The sequence below is a fragment of the Callospermophilus lateralis genome, chromosome 12 (assembly GCF_048772815.1).
Source record: "Callospermophilus lateralis isolate mCalLat2 chromosome 12, mCalLat2.hap1, whole genome shotgun sequence".
NCBI lineage: Eukaryota > Metazoa > Chordata > Mammalia > Rodentia > Sciuridae > Callospermophilus > Callospermophilus lateralis.
In genome coordinates this window covers 45,120,848-45,143,020 of record NC_135316.1, presented here as the reverse complement: position 1 = coordinate 45,143,020, position 22,173 = coordinate 45,120,848, and the positions used below count along the sequence as shown (strand labels likewise).

General features: G+C 36.7%; 1 protein-coding gene across 2 annotated transcripts in view; it reads left to right on the top strand.

Moving 5' to 3' along the window:
• The first annotated feature begins 10,437 nt into the window (after positions 1-10,437).
• Positions 10,438-22,173, top strand: part of Uchl3 (ubiquitin C-terminal hydrolase L3) — a 58,016-nt gene continuing 46,280 nt past the window's right edge. For both annotated transcript variants that reach the window (XM_076872485.1, XM_076872486.1), the window contains exon 1: positions 10,438-10,445. The gene's annotated coding sequence lies outside the window, so the exon portion shown is untranslated. The remainder of the gene's footprint in view (positions 10,446-22,173) is intronic.

Here is a 22,173-nt window from a genome sequence, read left to right as displayed (position 1 = left end):
CAGCGCACGCAGCGGACGGTGGGTAGGGAGTGGAAAGAAACTTCTTTGCGGAACTCAACTTTTGTCTCAAGTAAGCATCAGTTTTAAGTAAAGATTTAGTACCAAGGAGGTTGATATGGATAAAAAGGCCGAAGACTTAGGAGACATCTAGCGAGGGGAAGGAATAATTACATTCAGGACGCTCTTCCCCCGATCCTAGGCTGCAGTTATGGGCTCTTCCAGCCGGGGGCGGGGCACAGAGTAGTCTCTGTGCCAGCGCGAACTCGAGACCGCCTGTTCTAGCCTAACCTAACTTGAAATCTCCTGCACAACCACGCCCACTATTTTCGATTTTTGTCCCGCGAAGAAGATGGTTGTGGGAACACAGAGGTGCTTTCAACCCAGGGATTTACTTCACTGGAGGGAGGGACTCGAGGATGCGATTCTTCAGCTTTCCTGTCATTAAACTCCAGTGCACAACATAACTACAGCAGTACCTTCTCATCCGGTCTTGCCTCTTTCTCTTACTGAATTTGAATGAATTCTACACAAAATATACAGAGGGGTTTCTTTCCCCTGCCAATTTATTTTTAAAAACTTGAAACATATTTTTTAAAATGTTTCGAAAATAGTTCTATGAACATCCCTATATCCTTCATCCACATTCACTAACAGTCAAGGATTTATACTTTTGTTTTATCACTGCCTATGCACACAGTAATGAGGCTGCTTCATTCCCCAATACTTGAGTGCATATCTCCTAAAACAAATTTAGCATTGATAAAATAGGATTATCTAATAAATAGGCTAAGTTAAAATTCCCAATCATTTCAACACTATTCTTGAAAGTTATTTCTTCCCCCAACCAGAATCTAATCAAGTGCTGTGGTTGATGTTAGTAATCAGGATTCTTTAGTTTCTAATCTCGAAATGTACTGGTGAGGTGATGGATGAAATTCCTCTTTGGAGGCTAGAGGGGAGAATCTGCTTTCAAATTGTTATTTAAAAAGAAAGAAAGAAAAGAACCAGGTCTGGTGGCACACTCCTGTTAATCTCACTAAGGCAGGAGGATCTCGAGTTTCAGGCATGTTAAGGCAATTTAGTAAGACCCTGTCTTAAAAAAAAAAAAAAAAAAATGCTAGGGAAGTAGCTTAGTAGTAGAGTACCCCTGGGCTCAATCTCTAGTACCAAAAAATAAAACATTAAATTGTTAGAAAAATTCAGTTTTGTTTAGACTGGGATTCTCAGCTTTCTTAACATGTGCTCCCTGCCTCTATCTTCAAAGCCAACAAAACCTCCCCGTGTTTTCTGATCTCTCCCTCTGCAGCATTTCTCCTCTGCCTTCTTTTACCACATCTGATTTCAGCCAGAGAAAGTTCTCTATGTTTAAGGGTTGAAATGTTTAGATCAGAAATACACAAATAATCTAGAATAACCTTCCTAAAGTACATGACTTTAATTACATCTGAAAAAGTTCCTTCAGAGAAGTACCTAAATTAGTGTTCAATGAAAAATTCAGGGGAGGGCTGGGGTCATGGCTCAGTGGTAGGATGCTTGCTTGCCTAGCATGTGTGAGGCACTGGGTTCGATTCTCAGTACCACATATAAATAAAATAAAGGTCCATCAACAACTAAAAAAAAGAAAGACTCAGAGGATGAGAATCATTGAGAGTTGAGCATTTCTGGAATCCTGCCTATTACAAACACCACTTGTTGTGATGTTGGAGAATTATGTTGGCTAATGCATGTAAAACAACTAAAATTATACCTGGAATGTAGCTCTCATTAAACATACTAATTAGCTTGAGAACATAGTCCTCGAAATAATCAAAAGATTTCCTTCCAATGGAATTCAGATGAAAAGATAGAACAATATTGAACATCCAGTTGGTCAGTGAATTTGTTCTATTTGTCAAGAAATCTTTCCCCTTAGCTCTTGGCTGCCATAATATTTATGCTCCACAGGGCATGTGCATACAACACACATATACAAATTTTGACTGTAAAAATGTTCCAAAAAAGATAAAAAGATACATTTAAAAATTAATATTTATTATTTCTCTATTTTTCATTCATTCATTTAAAGCTGTTGATTATTTTATTATTCAGTATGAGTATCCCTTTCCTAAAACCATGGATCTAATTTAGGGAGAATAAAATATCAGTAGTGTTTAAGGAAATCTCTGCCAATTCTTACTCTCCATTTTGTGTTCTGGACATTCCAGCAACATATCTGATAAACTGTTTATTTTAAAGACCTTTGTCTTCCCAGAGATCAGAACTTAAACAATTTCACACTTGGGAAATATGAATTTTATGAATAGTGTTAAGGAAAATGCTAAAATTTAAGGTGCATGAGTATAACTTTTGTCTTATATTTAATGTCATCTCATGACATATAAGTAGGACATATAAATCAGAAAATATGACAGTCTTGCAGTAAACCTAGTACTATTATATGCATAGGAGGAAGTCTACAGAACTATGTCATGAACTTCTGATCAAGAGGTTACAATGTAATAGGGAAAACAAAATTGACACATGTGAAGCAAGAAATACTTCAGTTTAAGCTCTTATCTTGGGGGTTTAAAAAAAATTTTTTTTAGTTGTAAATGGAGACAATACCTTTATTTTATTTATTATTTTATGTGGTGCTGAGGATTGAACCCAGTGCCTCACACATGTGAGGCAAGTGCTCTACTACTGAGCCATAACCCTAGCCCTCTTAGGGCTTTTTTATGCCAAGTAATAGAAATCCAACTCAAGCTAGTATAAGCAAAATAGCAGGAATTATTGTCTCACGGCTTCCATCTCTGAAATATAAGGGTGGAACGTGCTGCAGAGACAACAGAATTGTGAGATTTGAATAGCAAAGGGCCCAGTCTTTGTTTCTCAGCTACCATCTGCTTATCTTGTGGCTGCATTTTCTTAGCTTTTTCCATAAGCTGCTGGGGAAGGGGAACAGTGCATATAGACATATGACCACCAGCATCTTTGGGATTAAATTATGGTTCATGATCCAAGGGATAAGAAGCAGCCACCTACCCTTCAATAACAATTTTCAGAGAAAGACTGATTAACCTGCTTGGGTCACGTGCACAAGCCTTGGACAAATATTTGTTCTAGGGTGATGTATTACTATTTTTGCTCCATGGCCCCTATTGTCTGTATGGGGTTGAACTGTGTCATTGGTAAAGTCACTAGCACCAGTAGGGGTGAAAGATATACCCTATAGGAGATATAGGTAAGGATGATGTAACAAAACTTAGATTAAAAATGCTAAGGAAACAAAAACAAATGTTCACTAAACATATATGCATGTTACTATACTATATGATACTATACTATCAATGAACACAGTAGGCAGAATAATAGCCTTCCAAAAATGTCCACTTCCCAATCCCCAGAATCTATGAATATATTATGTTGCATAGTATTGGGAAATTAAGGTTGCTAATCAGTTGGTCTTAAAAGGAGATGTTCCAGGATTAGTCAGGTGAGTAGATGTAATGACCAGAATCCTTAAATGTGGTAGATGGAGGCAGACTGGTTAAAGACAGCATCAGAATAATACTATGTGAGAAAGATTTAACTGGCTTTTGATGGATTTGAATATAAAAGGATACAAAGAGCCAAAGAATGCAGACAGCCTTTGGAAGTTGGAATAGGAAATAAAACAGAGTCTTCCACATAGATGCCAAAAGAAGCACAGTCCTGCCAACACTTTAAGTATACCCCAGTGATAGCCATTTAAGAGGTCTGAACTTCTGATTGTAGAATGATACTTTTTTTGGGGTATCAGGGATTGAACTCAGGGGCACTTAACCACTGAGCCACATTCCCACTCTTTTTTTTTTATATTTATTTTTTAGTTGTAGTTGGATATGATACCTTTATTTTATTTATTTTTTTAATGTAGTGTTTGAACCCAGGGCCTCACATGTGCTAGGCGAGTGCTCTACCACTGAGCCACAATTCCAGCCCACCCCTTCTTTGTATTTTATTTAGAGGCAGGGTCTCCCTGAGTTGCTTAGTGCCTAGATAATTTGCTGAGGCTGGCTTTGAACCCACAATCCTTCTGCCTCAGACTCCTGAGCTGCTGGGATTATAGGTGTGTGCCACTGTGCACATTTATATTGTTTTAAATAAGTAGAGTTGTGGTAATTTGTCACAGTAGCACCATAAAACTAAGAGAGTGGAGAGAGTATCAAGGAAGTGCTAGGAGCTTTACAGGCCCAAATCTAAGTCCCTCTTTCATCACTTCTCTGTGTGACTACAGTAGCTAGTCTTTTGGAGCGTCAGCTTTTCATCTGTAAAAATAGAGCTATTATTATTTGTCTCAAGAGGTTTTTATATAGCATAAATATGATTATGTATGTAAAGCAAATAGCCAAGTTCCTGAACAAATACTGGCTGCTTTATCATCATCGTGATATTCAATCCTCCAAAGAAGCCCATAAGTTATCTAGATCATGCATTCTAGCTATTTTAAAGATAAGAAAATTGAAGTTCAGGAGTGCTACGTGATATCAGTTAGCTAAAAGCTAACTAGCACGTCAATGGTCTGGTTTAATTTTGTTTGAAATCTTATTTCAGAGAGATCCCAGATTCCCAGTGTACCTACTGAAACCCTTTTCAGCTGCTTTCTTTCCTTTTTTTTTTTAAATATCTTTATTTTACTTATTTATTTTTATGTGGTGCTAAGGATTGAACCCAGGGCCTCACACGTGCTAGGCAAGCGCTCTACCACTGAGCCACAACCACAGCCCTTTCAGTTGCTTTCTGCTGACTGAATGTGTTGTACACCAGGCTATTCAAGAACATGAGTGCTTGATAGGAGCAGTGATACATGCCTGTAATCTCAACTACTCAGAGGCTGAGGCAGGAGGATCACAACTGCGAAGCCAGCCTGGGCAAATTTAGCGAGACCCTGTCTCAAAAAAAAAAAAAAAAAAAAAAGACTGAGGTGCAGCTCAGTAGTAAAACACTCCTAGGTTTGATCCCCAGTATCACACACACACAAAATTTTGAGTGCTTGTGTGTGTTTTGTGATGGCAGTAATAGTGATGGTGGTGGGATGGTAATGGCAATCAATGGACAGTATAAGTAAAGATGTACAACTGGGAATAAACATGATCACTTATATTGCATCCCAAGGGTTTTAGAGCTTAAAGCAAGGCTTAAAATTCTTAGCTTTTGGACAAAGTCTGGCCTACTCACATATTAATAACAACAAAGAAAGCAAAATAGTTATATCAGAACCTCTAATGAAAATGCATTTAGAAAGCTTTCACGTGAAATTCATACTGCATTTCACCAATTTTTAAATGTTCTTGTTTTCACATTAACACCTCAAGAAATTTTACTGCATGTTGCATCAGATGGCTTCTTCACCCAAGCAGCATTTGTGACTCAGTTGTTTTTGCAGGTGTGCCTGAATGTGGTCATAGCTCTTCAACACTTCTACTAAGTCATGATTATTACTGCCTCTATACTTATTATGTGTAATTGCCATTCAAATTATCTTTAAAAAGATTATGCTGTGATTTGGCATAACAAAAATATCCATTGTAGAAATAGGCATGAAAACAGAACAGTGTGTTTTAAATTGTATTGATGAAACAGATATGGATTATTGGAGGAATGATCACAATTCTATGTTTTCTTGCAAAGCAATCAAATAATTTACAATTTTCAAAAGAAGTGGGTAATGGCTGGGGTTTTGCTGGTAGAGTGCTTGTCTAGCATGTGTGAGGCACTGGGTTTGATTCTCAGCATCACATATAAATAAATACAATAAAGGTCCATTGACAACTAAAAAATATTTTTTAAAAAGAAGTGGATAGCTTTGAGTAGTGTTAAACTCAGTTTAAGTTGGGCCTCAATTTGTCTCCATGCTTGGGTGATAAAGTTTGACCTAAAGTGGCCTCTGTAAATAGTGAACTATACCCTAGCTTGACCTGTAGACAAATTGTAACCTAAGAGTGTACCCTTGTAACCAAGCAATCAAGTATTAGCCAACCACAGGTGGCAAAATTATAAAACTATGTCCAAATAAAGCAAATGTCTCATCACCCTATAAGTCAAATGCCAATTGCAGCTAATCAGGTTGTTTTGGTATGTCACTTTGATTTTTCTTACAAAAAAATGTAATGTGCACATATGGTGATGTGGGGCACTCTGAACCAACTGGTCCAGAATGTCTCCTGGTTGTAGAATCTTTTCTTGTTTAAATGAACTTTGTTAAATTTAACTAATCTGAGATTTTTGCTTTAATAATAGATAAAGCAAAATAGTTGCTCATTTCAGTTTAAGAGTGAAGAAATTACCAAATCCTTCAGAAAATAAAAAGTGAATTTATAAGGATGAGATAGCAGTTTCTAAGTTTCAAGTACTCTTGTTAAGGCATCAAACATTAATATGTCAAAACTTCTTTCTGTCTTTGAATGGAAACTACTGAATTCTGAGGTTGTATGTTTTATCAGTTACTGAAAAAAAATGAAACTGTGATAAAATGATGATAAATCCTGATGTTCTTTTTTTTTTTTTTTTTGAGAGAGAGAGAGAGAGAGAATTTTAATATTTATTTTTTAGTTCTCGAGGACACAACCTCTTTGTTTGTATGTGGTGCTGAGGATTGAACCCGGGCCGCACACATGCCAGGGGAGCGCGCTACCGCTTGAGCCACATCCCCAGCCCCAAGGCATCAAACATTAATATGTCAAAACTTCTTTCTGTCTTTGAATGGAAACTAATGAATTCTGAGGTTGTATGTTTTATCAGTTACTGAAAAAAAATGAAACTGTGTGATAAAATGATGATAAATCCTGGTGTTCTTTGGCAACCATTAGAATTATATTGCTATTGTCAGGTGTGGTAGCACACACCTATAATTCCAGCAACTCAGGAGGCTGAAACAGGAGGAGTGCAAGTTTGATCTTGCAATCAAACTTGCCATCCTCAGCAACTTAACAAGGCCCTCAACAACTTACTGAGATCCTGTCTCAAAATAAGGAAGAAAAAGTTTGGGGATGTTACTTAGTGGTAAAGCACCCCTGGCTTAAATTCCCAGTTCCCCCCCTTAAAATTATACTCCTAAGGCAACTCAAAGTGAAAGTGCATGGATTTATATAAATAAATGGCAAGTCTCAATGACAGTATGTATAGGCATGCCACAATATTTATTATAAAATTGTAAAATATTTAATTAAAAAATTCCATTATGATGATATTATGCATACCAACAGAACCATTGCTCCTAAGGAAATAGTTTAGATTCTGGGAGCCTCTGTCCACATTTCATTAGCTGATCAATACATAACCTTATTTTATGGGCATTTCCCTTTAAAGTTACAATATATATTGTTGATTCATTAACACCAAACTATGGCTGGCAGCACCATAACTCAAAGCCTACAATAAGCTTATCTAAACAAATTTATTTTCTCTGCAAGGAACATCATAATTTTCTTATACTTTGAAACAGTAGGCAGTACTTCATTGTTATGCTTGGGAACTACAAGCAGGGACTTTATAAACATTGAAATCACTTACAAAAAGCAGAAAAATGAGGAAAATGTAACACTAAATAGATCAAAAAATGGGCACTAGTTTCCGGTATGAAAACTGCAATAAGAAGGCAGAGTATGGCCTTGCTTAACCTCAATTTTCATTTGCCACTCTGTGCATGTGTGGATGACTGCAGAAGTTCTGGAAATGTTGATTCCTGAGTTTTAGATACATTTTAGCAAGGCAAATTCAAAATGCAGACCCCACTAATAATGAATTTGTCCCCTAGTAGAAAAAATTCCAAAGTTATATGGCAAGAACTATGAACAAAGGGAGGGTTAAAAAATTGGCACCAATAATGGCAAATCTTGGGCCCCATCTCAGACTTATTGAATCAGAAACTTGCATTTCAGGCTCCCCAGGTGTTTGCATGTACATTCAAGTTGAAGAAACATTGCCCTTCATGTCATGGTAGGTACTTCAATGCCAGAAGGTGGAAGTTAAAGCATATTAAGATTAGAGGCCTGCTACATTTGTAAAGTTTTAGGTGTCCAAAGTTCTGGGGCATGCTAGGACAACCTCTCTAACCTATCTCTTTATTAATAGGAAAATGGCAGAGTACTTGGTGGGTCTCTTTGGCTTTTAGAGACCATGTATACCACTTTTGGGAAGATAGTTTCAACACATTCATTGTGTGACTTAGAAGACTGCCAGTTTCAGAAGGTTCCTGAGCAGGACAATCCATACTGAGATGAAAGTTGCCTCGCTATTTGACCCTCTGTCTCACTCCTTTGTCTCAATAGTGTGAGAGATGTCTATAGTGGATAAGGATATTATGTGGAATCTTAGGCAAATCCTGATAAGAGAGTCATATAGTAGAACCTCAGCATTCTGGAGCAAAGCTTTTCTTACGATACCAAGTCATTTGAAAATTTAGCCCCTGATATGTTACTGGGCCCTAACAGAGACCGAGAGCCTGACCATGCAACTCAAATGATCATGAGCTGGACATTGCCAGGTTTACCAAGTCACAGTGTTAAATGGATACAGCAGCAATCTATCAGATAGAAAAGGAGAAAGAGGAGCCGAGGACTGGAAATGCCAGTGAGTGGAAGAATAGTAGTTATAGGAACATGAATGGGAGAGTTGGAAGTTCCTCAAGGAAAGGAAGCTCAGTATAATAAAATTATCTTTATCCTTTTCCTGTGCTCCTTTCTCCCTGAATTCCCTCTTCTGGGTACAGAGTGGTAATATTCATTCAATCCCAGGCCAAATTTCTGGAATCGTCACTGAGGAGTCCTTCTCAACCAAGGGGTAGAACAAGAGCTTTGTAATATGCATCTGCTACTTTAGCTCCATGACTACTGCCTTTATTCTCTCAGCATTAATCTTTTGCAAAATTTCACATTATTGACAAATGCTATTTCTGCATATCTAATTATGCTATTCATCCCTGATATATATATGTGTGTGTGTGTGTGTGTGTGTGTGTGTGTGTGTATATATATAAGCACTGGGTTAAGTCCTTAGGAAATAACATAAAGAACAAAAAAGATTACAGTTTGCCTTCGGAATTTACAGTTCCTTGGAGAAGAGACATTAAAAATGCTTCTTAAAATCCTTTGGTGTTTCTGGGCTGGGGCTGTAGCTCAGAGGCAGAGCGTTCTCCTGGCATGCATGGGGCACTGGGTTTGATTCTCAGCCTTACATAAATTAAAGTTATTGTGTCCACCTATATTAAAAAAATGAATTTAAAAAAAAAAAATCCTTTGGCGTTTCCCTGCTGTTATAAGGATGAAGTCCAGATGTCTTGTTTCAGTTGCCCTTGCTTATTTCTCTAGCATCACCAATATCATTTATTTTAGCAGGCTCTGCAGCCACAGTGCCAATTCTCTTCTTCAGAGTACCCTCTTTGCTGGGTTACTATTATTTTTTAAGGATTCAGTCCAGGAAGTCACTGTATCCAGGACAGTTTTTTGGACACTCCTTTTCCTTTAACTGCACTTCTACCTGTAGGGCTAGCGAACCTTATGCTATCATTGCCTTATATTATCACGCTTTGTTGTGACAATTTTCTTGTCCACCTACTCTACACTGTAGCATACTCAGTTCTGTGTCCCAACACTTAGTATAATGTCTGATTGAGTATGGTATTCCAACATTTTTTGTCAAGCCTAACAGGATACACACACACACACACACACACACACACACCACTCTGCGTAGCAGAAAAGGCCAATGCGTTACTTCTGCACCCTCACAAACAACAGCAACAGCAACCAGGCCACGAATCCAGGGCTCAAGGGCGTCGTCCTCTAGCCTAGCTACCTTCAGATTCCTTGTGACCTGGTCCGGCCCTGGCAGAATAGGACTCTTCGGCGCGCCCCCTAGCGCCTCTGGTTGACCCAGCAAGAATGGGAGGGCACCCGCGAACACGCGGTCCCAGGCCAGCACGTGGCGCATGCGTATAACACGAGCGCTCGGTTGGGATAGGGAGAATCCAAGTTTGAGGGGAGTACTCAGTGGACTCAGATTATGTTTTTCTTAAATAGGGATATAACACCTTTTAAAGAAATTAATTTTATACTGTATACCATTTTAAAATATAATGCTTGGGCTTTTGCTCTTCCGGGAGTGATAAAGTCGCGAGAAGGTTGTCGAGCTTATCTTTGTTCTTCGGCGCTCCCCGGCAGGGTGGTGGATTGGACAGTCCCAGGTCAAGGCGCGCGGGGGCGGAAGCGGCGGCGGTGGTGGCTGTCAGAACTGGAGAGGGGCCGGGCAGAGCGGCCATGGAGGGTCAACGCTGGCTGCCGCTGGAGGCCAATCCTGAGGTGAGCACGGCTGGGGTCCAAGCCGGGGGGCCTCGGGAAGAGAAGAGGGAGGCGGGCTGCTGCAGCTAGTCCGCGCCAGTTTGTCTCTAAGTCGTGTTGTCTGTTTCGTTTCAGGTCACCAACCAGGTGAGTGAGGTGTCTGTCGCCCTGGACCTCGGAGTCCTTTCTGTTTTCTCGGCCAGCTTAGCTGCTAGACTTCACCTCCACGTTCCCCAGGATGCTGGGATTGAATTCCGCGAAGCCCCTCGTACTCGGCTGCGGGCGGGTCCTCCCCTTCAGGCCGTCTCCCTGCCACCTGGCTCCTGGAGATGCTCCTGGCGTCTCAGCCCCTCCGCTAGTCCTTTTCCCGGGCATCTGGTTTCCTGGGGCCTCGGGCTCAGGTTTGAGGGACTCACCTTGTTTTCCAATTGCTCTTCCTCCTCGTTTCACCTCCTGCTAGTGCCGATTCCATAATTGTCCTACTCCGGTACTTTCTGGGTGACTAATTTGCCAACACTTCCTGACTCCAAGCTCTGTAAACTCGCCCACCCAGTCCTTGTAATTTCATCCACCTTCTGCACTATGAAATCATCTTCCAATCATCTTCTCTTGCCCCATCAGGTCACTTCTCTTTCCTGCCACGCCCCCTTTCCCTTCCAAGCTTTTGAAACTGGACATTTAGTTACTTTTCATGCCTTTGGAAGCACAGTTTAATAGTTCCCACACCATTATTTGCCATCTGCCACTCTTGTTGAAGTCTGTTTTGGGTATTGATGAGTGGGGGTTGGGGAGGAAGAGGAAACATCTTCCGGCCACTCAATTAAAAGAATAAGTGCTATAAGGTAAAAAATTTTGATTTACTCAGATGTGTCTTCTCTTCTCCTATTTATTTCATTCTCAACAGCTAGTTTACTTTATATTACCCTCTTAGTTTATCATGTGCTATACTCTTCTTTACCCTTAATTTTTCTTATCACCAAGGAATAAGGATTCATCATGTACTTTAATAATTATTTCTTGTTTTTCAAAGCTTGCAGAAAATTCTTTATATAAGGAAATATAACATTTATATTAACATAATATAAGGCTTTAACATAATATAAGCAGCAACCCTCTTTATCTTCTTATTTAGGTTTATTATACTCCTTTGAAGTGATTATTACCACAACTTTTATCTTGTTAGTAACCTAGAAATATTGAAAACTTAAAATCTAGCAAATATTCTTTTAGTATCTTTTCCTATGGATGTTAATTTTCATTTTTCCCCCCAGCCCCCGTTGAAATTTGTTGATCATTTTTTCACTAATACACTTTGTCCCCTTTGCCAAGAGAAAAATCTTAAGGCTGAAGAAATCTGTATTTGCAATTTCTGGTTTAGTGCCATAGGAAAGAAGCATATTTCTTTCAGATCAAATCCAAAACTCTTTTTACATCTTTGTGAAAAATCAGTTTACCGTATATCTGGACATTTTTCTGTGCCATTTGTATATGTATCTCTTCTTTTACCATTACCACACTGTTTTGATTTATAGCAAGTGTTCAAATCAAATATTATAAATCCAGCTTTGTTCTTTTTCTAAATTGTTCAGGCTTCTAGTTACTTCTCCTTTCCATATAAATCTTAGAATCAGATTGTCAATTTCTATAAGAAGTCCTATAAAAAATTTTGATGGTGATTGTGTCAAATCTATAGATGTATTTTGGGAGAAGTTAATGTCTTAATAATATTGAGTCTTGTAATCCATAAAGGAGGTGCATCTCATCTTTTATTTAGGTCATCTTTGATTTCTATCAGTGTTTTTTAGTTTCAACATGTTAGATTTATACTTATGTAATTAGTAATTTTTGTTGCTGCTGTTAATGGTACTGTTTAGAATTTCTATTTTGAGTTGTCCATTGCTATATGTAGACATTAATTTTTTAAAATATCTTAGTATCCTGCTCCCTTGATAAACACACTTATTAGTTCAACCTTCCCCCCACCCTTCCACTTTTGTAACTGCCTTGAGACTTTTTATATAGATAATCATGTTGTTTATGAAAAGATTTTTTGTTTGGGGTGGTATTAGTGCTTTACCACTGAGCTACACCCCAGCCCATTTTATTTTTTGAGGCAGGGTCTCACTTAGTCAGGCTAGCCTGTAACTTGTGATCCTCCTGCCTCATTCTCCCAAGTTGCTGGAATTATAGCCATGTGCCATCATGCCCAGGTAATAGATTATTTTATTTCTTCCTTTTCTGTATGTCTTTCTTTTTCTCACCCTGTTCCATTGGTTAGGACTGCATGTACAAAGCTGAATACGATGGAGAAAGGCACGTCCCTGATCTTACTTAGAAAACATTTAAGCATTCATTAAATATGCCAGCTGTAAGTATTTAGTAGGTGCTTTTTATTAGATAGTGATGTTCCCAATTTTTCCAATATTGTTGAGATTTTTATTATGAATCAATGAATGTTCATTTTTTCCAAATGATTTTTATGCTTTTCTTGGGATGATCATTTAAAGGAACAAATAATACAAATTCTACATGAACGTGAAAGTGGGGAGACACTTTTCAACCTATTTTATGGCCAGCACTATCCTGACACTAAAATTAGATATTCCATAAGAAAAAAGTATACACCAATATCACTCATGAACATGGGTATAAAAGTTTTCAACAAAATATTCCCAGACTCTCAAAATAATTACCAAGAGCATATCATCAGCAATAAAAAAGGATAATATATTACAACTAAAAGTAGCTTATCCTTATATTTCCAAGCCATTCAAAAGTCAATCAATTAATCGATTAAAAAACTATTAATAGATTAAATGACTGTTTCTAAATAGTGTTGTCAATTGTTTTAATGACATATAAGCTTATATAACTGGAGAGTCATTCTGTGATTTTGGTGCTAATGGGCCTTATTCCTAGATGACCTTCATATAACTATAAAATACATCTAAGAAATGGCTAGTTTTAACCCAAATCTTTGTGATTCTTTATTCTCAATGTGTCCTGTGCAGAACAGAGAATAGAAAGTGAATAGAAATTGAATTAACTGACTTAAGATTTGAAGAATTAATAAACTCCAATAACAATATTCATCCCCATTCTTATTTTCTCAGCCTAATGGGATCAGGAAACTTACTTGATCTTGATCTTACCCTATTACCTCTGGTAGTTGCATGTATTACTAACTCTTAGTTTGAGCAAATACTGTTTTATACTGTATTAATGCCTGGTGTTATATAGGAATGGCCATCACTTGTCAACATGTTAATTGTTAGACATGAGCTAGTAATCATGTATCTCAGTAGATGTGGTAAGCAGTGACTTCTCTTATTGGTTAGTATGCTCACAACCCCTCTTAAGGATATTTTGTCATGCCACATATTGGAACTTACTTAGAATAAAATCAGTAAAATGATAAAAAATTATAAACATTTTAAGTTCTACCTTATTTACATATGTATTTAAAGGGGTAAAAGAAGCTTGATGCTAACAAAAAAATTACAAATGATTAAGCATCAAGAATTGTAACTCTTGGGGCTGGGGTTATGGTTCAGTGGCAGAGTGCTTGTTTTGCACATGTGAGGCACTGGTTTGATCCTTAACACCACATAAAAAATAAATACAAATAAACAAGATAAAGATATTGGGTTCATCTATAACTAAATTTTTTTTTAAATATAAAAAAAAGAATTGTAACTCTTTTTAGAAGTAAAGTCTATTATATGGACTATCATATGTCATATACGGCCATACTAGATTTTCCATGTGATTTTTTGTGTGTGATTTATGTATAGCACAGCAAATTATATATAGTATATGTCACATTTGTGTGTGTGCATATATATGTATATAAAATACTGTGGTTTTAGAAATAATTATTTTTAGTATTGAAATCTCCTAGAATAATTTCTAATTGTGATTTTATTGAGAGGGTAACATTTCCTAGCATAATATCCAAAGGAACATAAATGTATTTTATAGCACAATAATTTTATTTAGGGTAGATTGAGAGGTCATTTGTTGGATTATTACCATAAACATATAGAATTCTCTAGTTTGTGGGTTCAATCTTTGGAAAAAAATTCTTGGTTGTCTTCTAGCTCTTGCTTGGTCTCTGTTTCTCTGCTTTGTAACTTTCAACAAAGAATTGTTCAGGCTGTTGTTATTCCTCATCTCTCTCTCTTTTTTTCCTCTGTATTCACTCTTATCTAGCTTCCTTCTATTCCCATCATTTCATAGTCACTACTGTTATCAGATTTACTAGTGATCACCACTTTGTCAGATCCAGTGGTCACTGTTCTGTCATCTTATTTCTTGGTTTATCAGCAACATTTGGTAGAGTATAGCTCACTCCATTCATCTTGAATTAGCATCCTTTTTTTTTTTTTTTTTGCTTTTCTAATAATTCTGATTTGCCTATTTCTCTTACTGCTTCCTATCTTTTTTTTTAATTATTTTTTTTAGTTGTTGATGGACCTTTATTTCATTCATTTATTTATATGCAGTGCTGAGAATAGAACCCAGGGCCTCACACATGCAACTCTACCACTGAGCCACGATCCCAGCCCTGCTTCCTATCTTCTTTACTAGATCATTTCCCTTCTACCTTTTGAGGAGCTCCTCAGGGCTTCAACCTTGACTACTAATCTTTTATATGTGCACTTTTTCCTTAGTGATGTTTTGTGTTATATAGCTTTAATACCATCAGTTATCACATATTGACTCCATGTTCCTCTAAACCCTGACCTCCCCATTGAATTGGAAACTGTGTATTTAACTACCTCTTTGATATCTCCATCAGGATGCTTTATAGACATCTCAAATTTAATATGGAAAAAAAAATCAGGATTTTAATCTTCCTACCTCCCTCTAAATCCATTTCTTCCTCAATCTTTTAAGTGTACTATCATCTCTTCAGTGTTCCAGTTGATGTCACTGATTCTTCTGTGACTATGCGACTATGCTATTTTGAATAAATCATAGTATATTGATTTGATTTCTTGGATTAAAATCTCTGCCATATACTAGTTCTGAGATGATAGATAGTTATTTCACCTCTTTGTACCTCAGTTTTTAAATTTCTAACAATCTCTCCTAATCTTGTAAGATTGTTATAAGGATTAAACATACTACTAAATATAAAATGTGCAAAACATTGTCTGGGTACAAAACATGCACTCCATGAATGTTAGCTGTTTTTAATTGTTTCCTCTAATTCTTCAGATCCAATTGATGTGTAGGTCTTATAGACTCTTCTTTCAAAATCTATCCCAAATCTGTCCATTCTCTTCATTTCAGCTACCATAATGCAAGCCACCATTATCCTTAGCTTAGACAATTATGGTAGCCTTTTTACTAGTTCTGCTTTTCCTTTTGCCTCTCTGTTCTCTGTACACATTTAAAACACACACATGGATTTAAAACACCCAAAATGGTTATATAAAATGCAAATCACATCTTGTGATTCCTTGCTTAAAATACTTTAATGGTCTTCCCCACTGCTTGTCCTTAGAATACAATGCAAGCTTATTGTGTGACGGGATGAAGTGGTACTCTCCATCTCTGCCAATGCTGTGTCGCTTGACTGAGGAGCTTGTTCCTGTTTCAGAGTCTGCACGTCCTCATCTTTTCTTGAATCATTGTAGTCTAGATTGATTCATGGTTGGTTCTTTTCTGACATCTGTGGCTCAATTTTGTCTCCTCAGTGTTTCTTTTCCTGATAACACATTTAAAGTATCCCCCTCAAATTTGTACTATCATCCAGTCTTTTTTATTTTCTTCAAAATGCTTTCTACTTTGTGAAATTATCTTGTTTGTTTATATGTTTACTTGTTTATCTTGTTTACCACCAGAATACAGGGTCTTTGAGAGCAGGGACATTTCTGAAGTACCAAGAATAGTGCCTGGTTCATAGAGGGTTCTCAACAGGTAGATCTCATAAAGCTGCTTTCCTGCTCTAGAAAATCTTTCCCAGAATTATCTTTAAAAAAATTTTTTTTTGTAATTGTAGATGGACAGAATGCCTTTATTTTATTTGTTTATTTTTATATGGTGTTGAGGACCGAACCCAGTGCCTCATGCATGCTAGGTAAGCACTCTACCACTGAGCTACAGCCCCAGCCTCCCAGAATTATTTTTAATGTATGAATTTTTGGTTGAATATTTTAATGAGCAGCATTCTGTCTCCTAAGGTGGTTTAATCTTTTTATTATAGTAATGAAAATAATATATAATTAGAAGAATTATATATTTTTTTCTTATACTTAAACAAAATCTGCTTTACCATAACTTCCTCTAGTTGATAATCAGTTCTCCCATTGAAACCATACAGAGTTAATCTAATTGCTCTTCTTTGATATTGCTAAAAATATCTGGGGTTATGGATCACAATAATTTAAGTGATGTCTGAACATGCCTATAATTTTCAACTCTGATGTCTTCCAAAACCTTTTTCCTGGTCACCTTTCTTAGGACCGCCTTCTCTTGGTCACTGACCTTTATAAAGTATGCCTCCCAGAACTGATATCATAGTTCATGCTGCATCATCTTTGTTCAGTATAGTAGGCTATTATTACATTTCTTTGAATGAAGCTTCTTTTAAAGCAGAATAGCAATGCATCATTCTTGTTGACAATTTGTAGTTAGTCCATTGTAGCAGTAAAGTAAATCTCTTTTTCTTAATTCCCTCATAAAATATTTACAGTATTTCCTCATTCTGGGCTTAAATAATTTTCTTGTGTGTGTGTGTGTGTGTGTGTGTTTGTTTGTTTTACTCAGTCCATTAAAATTATTTTTGGGGGGGAAAGTGCTGGTGAGTGATAGCAGCCAAATTATATTGTTATATTGTATGCATGTACAAATATGCAGAAAACCCTGTTATATGCACAATGATTACATGCCAGTAACAAAATGTGTGTGTGTGTGTGTGTGGGGAGGTGCTAGTTTCCAAGCTGCAATTCCTTATTTAACTATTAGTTATTCTTCTTGTTCTACACTCAGCAGTTACTACTAGTATATTCTTACTGGTAGAAATATGAAACAGTTATTATATAAGTATAATTTTTGTCATAATTTAAATCATTAATGAATTAGTAGCAAGGAAGAATCTATGAGTAGACTAATACAGACCAAAGAAGAGCAGAGGGTGAGTTCTGTGGTAGAAATGTGCTTAGTATGTGGGAGGCCCTGGGTTCAATCTCTAGCACAAAAAAAAAGAAAAAAAAAAAAAACAACCCCCCCCCCAAAAAAAAGCACACAAATAAAGTGGCTTTTGGATAAATTGGAAAGGAAAGTGAATTTTATTCTTCTACTTTTTAAAATTTTAAAAATCAGAGTTTTTGTTATTTGAATTTCACCCCAAAAATAAGGGGGGGACTAACAATTTTTTGATAGGTTGCATGTAAAAACCTGGAGGAAATTGAAAATTCTTATAGAACTCTTAAGAGTTCATTGTGACTAAAGTTAGAAAATAGGATACTGCTGTGTGTGGTGGCACATGTCTGTAATCCCAGCGGTTCTGGAGGCTGAGGCAGGAGGATCACAAATTCAAAGCCAGCCTCAGCAAAAGCGAGGTACTGAGCAACTCATTGAGACCCTGTCTCTAAATGAAATACAAAATAGGGCTGGGGATGCGGCTCAGTGATCCAGTGCCCCTAATTTTAATCCCCCGTACCAAAAAGAAAGAAAGAAAAGAAAACAGGGTGCTGAAAGATACTCCAGGCACAGGGAGATGTGGTTAGGTCCAAGAGCATCCAGATCCTTGCATGAGCAGTTTAGCAGTGAGATCTTAAAAATATCACTTCACCTCCCAGATTCAGTTTTCTCATTGGTTAATTAAACCTGCCTTGCCATTAGTAGAAAAGGGAAGATGGTAAAACTCCTAGCTTCGGATGTGTAACAGTCTTAGAAAATATTTACTAATAATTTTAATTTTTTTTCTGGTGAAAAATCTGTCATTTGAGCATAGAATAAAATATATAAATTATCAGAATACTGTAAAGCATACCTATAATCTCAGCTACGTGGGTGGCTGAGGCAGGAGGATTGCAAGTTAGAGGCCAAACTAAGTAATTTAGCAAAAGCCTGTCTCAAAAGATACGTTCTGCGGGGTGTGGTGGCACACGCCTGTAATCCCAGTGGTTCCCAGTGTCTCTGGAGGCTGAGGCAGGAGGATCACAAGTTCAAAAACCAGCCTCAGCAAAAGCAAGGCGCAAAGTAACCTAGTGAGACCCTGTCTATAAATAAAATACAAAATAGGGCTGGGGATGTGGCTCAGTGGTCAAGTGCCCCTGAGTTCAATCCCTAGTACCCTTCTCCACAAAATATATAGATGTCCTTCTATTTATTTTTTTGCAAACTGGTATTACTTTGTAAGTTAAAATAGTTGTTAAAAAAATACAGCTGGGGAATGTAGCTCAGTGGTAGAGCACTTGCTTATAATGCACAAGACCCTGCATTTACTCTTTGTACCACAAGGGGAAGAAAAGTGGACTAGAAAAATTCCTCAGTGGGCTGGGGATGTGGCTCAAGTGGTAGCGCGCTGGCCTGGCATGCGTGCGGCCCAGGTTCGATTCTCAGCACCACATACAAACAAAGATGTTGTGTCCGCCGATAACTGAAAAATAAATGTTAAAATTCTCTCTCTCTCTCTCTCTCTCTCTCTCTCGCTCTCTCTTAAAAAAAATTCCTCAGTGACACATGTTGTATTTTATTAATTATGTTTCTCAATTGGCTATAATTGTGGAAACATGAAAATTCAGTGAGCTGATCAGTCGAATTTTCTTGTTATTTTATTACCCAGTATTTCAGACAGAAAATCCAGAAGACTAGTGTCATATATAGATATATAACTTACAAATTAGAAATAAAAATAGCACATTTTAAGAATATTAGAAAATAAAAAGTTGGGTTCACACCATTTTAGAAAATTTCCTTAACTTTCTTAAATTTTCACATGATAATTTTAAACACAGGTTTCCTTTTAAATAACACAGGTTTTCAAGGCTGGGGCTGTAGCTCAGTGGCAGAGCACTTGGCTAGCATGTGTGAGGCACTGGGTTTGATCTTTTGAACCACATAAAAATAAATAAAGACAGGCTGAAAAAAGTATAACATTTTCATGATTGTTTTTTTAAATGAGAAGTAAAAGTTGAATACTCTTCTCTACCTTTTCTTTCCAATTCCAGGGACAGTTAGTCTTGATAGTGCTTTTTTTTTTATTCTCATGATGACTTCCAATGTGTCTAACTTAAGGCATTCTGGAGCCTGAGGATGTAACTAATGTACTTAATCGATATTTATTGAATTGAATTTCTTTGATTGGTGATAGAAATAAAAAGTTTTAAAAAAGGTTAAAATTTATGATGAATATGCTAAGTAATTATTCATTGTGTCCTCAGTTTGATACTAATCAGTCTCACTACAGTTGCTTTCTTTAGATCTTGAATCTTGCATACTTGTTATCTTTGGCTGATATTGAGTAGATTTATAGTGAAGACCCTTTATTGTTCAATAATTGAACCAATTTTTTTCCAGGCTACTTTTTCACTAAAATGTTTGTTGTTTTTAATTTGCACCACAGATGTTAAATTATGCTGTCATGTGAACAATATTGTTTTATAACTTTATAATAGTATGACTTTGTGCATACAAAAAAATTAGCAAATAAATGTAAATTCTCTAATCAGGGTTTGTGATATTTTTCTTTAATGGTACCTTTTAGAGCCACTACTCCTTTGTAGGTAGTATTCAGAGTTGATTAAATGAATGCTAAGTTTTAGATTAAGAGCCAAGTGTGTCTTGTTTACCTCTTTAATTAACATAAAATAAACAAATATATTAAAAATTAGTTATTAACATAAGCCTAACTGACACATGTTCAGAGATGACTAGCTAGGTTATCTATTAAAATAGACATATATACTTTTTAGTTTAGTTCAAGAAATATAGTTTCAGTATCTCTGGTTTGTCCAGGTACATTACTAAGCAATGGGATTAAAAAGAGTTCTTTCCCTTGAGTTTGAAATCAGCTTTTATTCTTTTTGGTTACTAGATAAAATTGACTATTGAAAAAGACTTTAAGTAGGAAATTTGGGGAAGGGAAAGGAAAATAGTTTGGAGTGTGTTAGTGAACTTTATTAAATCTGAAGACATGAATAGGAATCAGGTGTAGAATGAATATAATATAGGTTATCCATTGATTTCCAGGGCCCAGACTATTGTATGTGACTTGATGCAATTATGAACATAATAGATGTTGAGCATATTCTGCCAAGAGAGGTTCTTAAATTTTTTTATTAGAGCATTACAGTTATACATAGTAGTTGGGTTCATTTTGACAAAATCTTATATACATGGAATTTGATTTCAGTTCCTGCTTCCCACCCCTTTCTTTCCTGGCTTCCTCTGCCTAGTCTCCTTTCTCTACTCTACTGATCTTCCCTTTGCTCCTTTATTTATTTTTGATTGGTATTTTATACATATACATGAAGGTGAAATTTCCTGTGATATATTTACAAAAGCATATAATGGGATTTTGTTATTCATTCCATATTTCTTCCCCTTTTCCATTCTTCTCCTCCTTTCTTGATCTCCTTCTACATTGAGCGCTCTACTGCTGAGCCACAATCCTAGCCCTAAATTCTCTTGCTTTTTTATTGGTTGGCTTGTTTGTTTTTTTGGTGGTAAATTTTTTGAGTTATTCATGTATATTGATGATATCCAATCCCCTACCCCTTTCCTCCTTCTTTCCCTTATTTTGTTCTAGCAGTCACATATGAGAGGGAACATTTGACCCTTGATTTTCTGAGTCTGGCTTATTTCACTTAGCATGATGTTCTCCATCTCTGTTTACTGACAGATGCCATAATTTCATTATTCTTTTGAGACTGAGTAGGACTCCATTGTGTTTTTATATCACATTTTCTTGATCCATTCATCTATTGACGTGCATCTGGAGTGATCACATAATCTGGCTGTTGTGAATTATGCTGCTATAAACATTGAAGTGGCTGTATCACTATAATATACTGATTTTGGTTCTTTTGAGTGGGACATTTGAGTCACATGATGTTTCCATACCTAGTTTTTGAGGAATCTCCATACTCTTTTGTAGAGTGGTTATACTCATTTGTAGTCCCACCAGTGATGTATGAGTGCACCTTTCCCCCTACATTCTCATCAGCATTTATTATTATTTGTGTTCTTGATAATTGATATTCTGACTGGAGATGAAATCTTAGTGTAGTTTTGATTTGCATTTCTCTAATTGCTAGAGATGTTGAACATTTTTTTCATATATTTGTTGGCTATGTTTCTTCTTTGGGAAAATATCTGTTAAATTCTCTTGTTTTTTTTTTAAATATTGTTTTTAGTTGTAGTTGGACACATCTTTATTTTTATTTATTTATTTTTTAAATATTCATTTTTTTAGTTGTAATTGAACACAATATCCTTATTGTATTTATTTTATTTTTATATGGTGCTGAGGATCGAACCCAGGGCCTTGCACATGCTAGACGAGTGATCTACCGCTGAGCCACAATCCTAGCCCCCTTTATTTTGTTTTTATGTGGTGCTGAGGATTGAATTCGGGGCCTCGCACATGCTAGGTGAGCACTCTACTGCTGAGCCACAATCCTAGCTCCAGATTCTCTTGCTTTTTTATTGGTTGGGTTGTTTGTTTTTTGGTGGTAAAGTTTTTGAGTTATTCATATATTCTGGATATCAATCTCTTGTCAGAGGAGCAGCTGGCAAAGATTTTCTCCCATTCTGTAAGTTCTTTCATGCCCAGAGAGATTCTTTAATTGACTACATTGCTGGTTAAGCTTATGTAGAGCTTGGTGTGGTGGTACGTGCTTGTAATCCCAGTGATTTG